This window comes from Hyperoodon ampullatus (genome assembly GCF_949752795.1).
Source record: "Hyperoodon ampullatus genome assembly, chromosome: 12".
NCBI lineage: Eukaryota > Metazoa > Chordata > Mammalia > Artiodactyla > Ziphiidae > Hyperoodon > Hyperoodon ampullatus.
The window spans coordinates 21,913,301-21,918,271 of record NC_136925.1 but is presented as its reverse complement, the minus strand read 5'-3'; positions in this window follow the sequence as shown (position 1 = coordinate 21,918,271).

Genomic DNA, 4,971 nt, shown 5'->3' with positions numbered 1-4,971 from the left:
TTTTTCATCATAAGTGTAGATTTCTGTGCATTAAGTTTATATCCTGCTACTTTACCAAATTCATTGATTAACTCTAGTAGTTATCTGGTAGCATCTTTAGGATTCTCTATGTATAGTATCATGTCGTCTTCAAATAGTGACAGTTTTACTTCTTCTTTTCTGATTTGGATTCTTTTTACTTTTTTTTTTCTTCTCTGATTGCTGTGGCCAAAACTTCCAAAACTGTGTTGAATAATAGTTATGAGAATGGACAACCTTGTCTTGTTCCTGATCTTAGAGGAAATGGTTTCAGTTTTTCACCACTGAGAACGATGCTGGCTGTGGGTTTGTCATATATGGTCTTTATTATGTTGAGGTATGTTCCCTCTATGCCTACTTTCTGGAGGGTTTTTGTTTTTATTTTTTACTTTTTGGTGGAACGCAGGCCTCTCACTGTTGTGGCCTCTCCCGTTGCAGAGCACAGGCTCCGGACACACAGGCTCAGTGGCCATGGCTCACGAGCCCAGCCACTCCGCGGCATGTGGGATCTTCCTGGACCGGGGCACGAACCCGTGTCCCCTGTATTGGCAGGCGAACTCTCAACCACTGAGCCACCAGGGAAGCCCCTGGAGGGTTTTTTTTTTTTTTTTAATCATAAATGGGTGTTGAATTTTGTCGAAAGCTTTTTCTGTATCTATTGAGATGATCATATGGTTTTTCTCCTTCAGTTTGTTAATATGGTTTATCACATTGATTGATTTGCATGTACTGAAGAATCCTTGCATTCCTGGGATAAACCCCACTTGATCATGGTGTATGATGCTTTTAATGTGCTGTTGGATTCTGTTTGCTAGTATTTTGTTGAGGATTTTTGCATATATGTTCATGAGTGATATTGGCCTGTAGTTTTCTTTCTTTGTGACACCTTTGTCTAGTTTTGGAATCAGGGTGATGGTGGCCTCATGGAATGAGTTTGGGAGTTCCTCCCTCTGCTATATTTTGGAAGAGTTTGAGAAGGATAGGTGTTAGTTCTTCTCTAAATGTTTGATAGACATCGCCTGTGAAGCCATCTGGTCCTGGGCTTTTGTTTGTTGGAAGATTTTTAATCACAGTCTCAATTTCAGTGCTTGTGATTGGTCTGTTTATATATTCTATTTCTTCCTGGTTCAGTCTCAGAATGTTGTGCTTTTCTGAGAGTTTGTCCATTTCTTCCAGGTTGTCCATTTTATTGGCATATACGTGGTTGTAGTAGTCTCTCATGATCCTTTGTATTTCTGCAGTGTCAGTTGTTCCTTCTCCTTCTTCATTTCTAATTCTATTGATCTGAGTCTTATCCTTTTTTTTCTTGATGAGTCTTACTAATGGCTTATCAATTTTGTTTATCTTCTCAAAGAACCAGCTTTTAGTTTTATTGATCTTTGCTGTCGTTTCCTTCATTTCTTTTTCATTTATTTCTGATCTGATCTTTATGATTTCTTTTCTTCTGCTAACTTTGTGGTCTTTTGTTCTTCTTTCTTTAATTGCTTTAGGTATAAGATTAGGTTGTTTATTTGAAATGTTTCTTGTTTCTTGAGGTAGGATTGTATTGCTATAAACTTCCGTCTTAGAACTGCTTTTTCTGTATCCCATAGGTTTTGGGTTGTTGTGTTTTCATTGTCATTTGTTTCTAGGTATTTTTTGATTTCCTCTTTGATTTCTTCAGTGATCTCTTGGTTATTTAGTAATGTATTGTTTAGCTTCCATGTGTTTGTAGTTTTTACAGATTTTTTCCTGTAATTGATATCTAGTTTCATAGTGTTGTGGTTGGAAATGATACTTGATACGATTTCAGTTTTTTAAAATTTACCAAGGCTTGATTTGTGACCCAAGATATGATCTATCCTGGAGAATGTTCCATGAGCACTTGAGAAGAAAGTGTATTCTGTTGTTTTTGGATGGAATGTCCTAATAATATCAATTAAGTCCATCTTGTTTAATGCATCATTGAAAGCTTGTGTTTCCTTATTTATTTTCATTTTGGATGATCTGTCCCTTGGTGAAAGTGGGGTGTTAAAGTCCCCTACTATGATTGTATTACTGTCTATTTCCCCTTTTATGGCTGTTAGCTTTTGCCTTATATATTGAGGTGCTCCTATGTTGGGTGCATACATATTTATAATCCTTATATCTTCGTCTTGGATTGATTCCTTGATCATTATGTAGTGTCCTTCTTTGTCTCTTGTAATAGTCTTTATTTTAAAGTCTATTTTGTCTGATATGAGAATTGCTCCCCCAGCTTTCTTTTGATTTCCATTTGCAAGGAATATCTTTTTCCATTCCCTCTCTTTCAGTCTGTATGTGTCCCTAGGTCTAAAGTGGGTGTTTTGTAGACAGCATATATAGGATCTTATTTATGTATCCATTCAGCCAGTCTTTGTCTTTTGGTTGGCACATTTAATCCATTTGCATTTAAGGTAATTATCAATATGTATGTTCCTATTACCATTTGCTTAATTGTTTTGGGTTTGTTATTGCAGGTCTTTTCCTTCTCTTGTGTTTCCTTCCTAGGGAAGTTCCTTTAGCATTTGTTGAAAAGCTAGTTTGGTGGTGCTGAATTCTCTTAGCTTTTGCTTGTCTGTAAAGTTTTTAATTTCTCCGTCAAATCCAAATGAGATCCTTGCTGGGTAGAGTAATCTTGGTTGTTGGTTTTTTCCCCTTCATCACTTTAAATATGTCCTGCCAGTCCCTTCTGGCTTGGAGAGTTTCTGCTGAAAGGTCTGCTGTTAACCTTATGGGGATTCCCTTGTATGTTATTTGTTTTACCCTTGCTGCTTTTAATATTTTTTCTTTGTATTTAATTTTTGATAGTTTGATTAATATGTGTCTTGGTGTGTTTCTCCTTGGATTTATCCTGTATGGGACTCTCTGTGCTTCCTGGACTTGATTGACTATTTCCTGTCCCATATTAAGGAAGTTTTCAACTAGAATCTCTTCAAATATTTTCTCAGTCCATTTCTTTTTCTCCTCTTCTTCTGGGACCCTTATAATCTGAATGTTGGCACGTTTAATGTTGTCCCAGAGGTCTCTGAGACTCTACTAACTTCTTTTCATTCTTTTTTCTTTAGTCTGCTCTGTGATAGTTATTTCCACTATTTTATCTTCCAGGTCACTTAACCATTCTTCTGCCTCAGTTATTCTGCTATTGATTCCTTGTAGAGAAATTTTTAATTTCATTTATTGTGTTGTTCATCATTGTTTGTTTGCTCTTTAGTTCTTCTAGGTCCTTATTAAACGTTTCTTGTATTTTCTCCATTCTATTTCCAAGATTTTGGATCATCTCTACTATCATTACTCTGAATTCTTTTTCAGGTCGACTGCCTATTTTCTCTTCATTTGTTTGGTCTGGTGGGTTTTTACTTTGCTCCTTCATTTGCCGTGTGTTTCTCTGTCTTCTCATTTTGCTTAACTTACTGTGTTTGGGGTCTCCTTTTCTCAGGCTGCAGGTTCGTAGTTCCCGTTGTTTTTGGTGTCTGTTCCCAGTGGCTAAGGTTGGTTCAGTGGGTTGTGTAGGCTTCCTGGTGGAGGGGACTGGTGCCTGTGTTCTGGTGGATGAGGCTGGATCTTGTCTTTCTGGTGGGTAGGACCGCATCCAGTAGTGTGTTCTGGGGTGTCTGTGACCTTATTCTGATTTTAGGCAGCCTCTCTGCTAATGGGTGAGGTTGTGTTCCTGTCTTTCTAGCTGTTTGGCATAGGGTGTCCAGCACTGTAGCTTGCTGGTCGTTGAGTGGAGCTGGGTCTTAGTGTTGAGATAGAGACCTCTGGGAGAGCTTTCACTGTTTGATATTATGTGGAGCTGGGAGGTCTCTGGTGGACCAATGTCCTGAACTCTGGTCTCCCACCTCAGAGGGTCAGGTCTGACACCTAGCTGGAGCACCAAGACCCTGTCAGCCACACAGCTCAGAAGAAAAGTGAGAAAAAAAGAAAGAACAAAAAAAATAATAAAAAGAAATAAAGTTATTAAAATAAAAAAATTATTAAAAATAAAAAATTAAAAAGTAATAAAAAAAAGGAAAAAGAAAGAAAGAAGAGAGCAACCAAACCAAAAAACAAATTCACCAATGATAACAAGTGCTAAAAACTATATTAAAAACAACAACAGCAACAAAAAAATGTACAGAGCGAACCCTAGGACAAATGATAAAAGCAAAGCTGTACAGACAAAATCACACAAACAAGCATAGACATACACACTCACAAAAAGAGAAAAAGGAAAGAAATATCTCTATATATCTATCTATATATATATAAAAGGAAGAGAGCAACCAAATCAATAAACAAATCTACCAGTGATAATAAACTCTAAATACTAAACTAAGATAAACATGAAACCAGAAACCAGTCACTCGCATACAGCAAACCCCAAGTCTACAGTTGCCCTCAAAGTCCACCTGTTCAGTTTGGGATGGTTCGTTGTCTCTTCAGGTATTCCACAGATGCAGGGTACATCAAGTTGATTGTAGAGCTTTAATCCGCTGCTGCTGAGGCTGCTGGGAGAGATTTCCCTTTCTCTTCTTTGTTGGCACAGCTCCTGAGGTTCACCTTTGGGTTTGGCCCCGCCTCTGCGTGTAGGTCGCCTGAGGGCGTCTGTTCTTCGCTCAGACAGGACGGGCTTAAAGGAGCAGCTGCTTCGGGGGCTCTGGCTCACTCAGGCCGGGGTGGGGGAGTGAGGGGTACGGAGGCGGGGCGAGTCTGCGGCGGCAGAGGCCGGAGTGACGTTGCACCAGCCTGAGGCGCGCCGTGCGTTCTCCCGGGGAAGTTGTCTCTGGATCTCGGGACCCTGGTAGTGGCGGGCTGCATAGGCTCCTGGGAGGGGAGGTGTGGATTGTGACCTGTGCTTGCACACAGGCTTCTTGGTGGCGGCGGCAGCAGCCTTAGCGTCTCATGCCCGTCTCTGGGGTCCGCGCTGATACCTGCGGCTCGCGCCCGTCTCTGGAGCTCCTTTAAGCAGCGCTC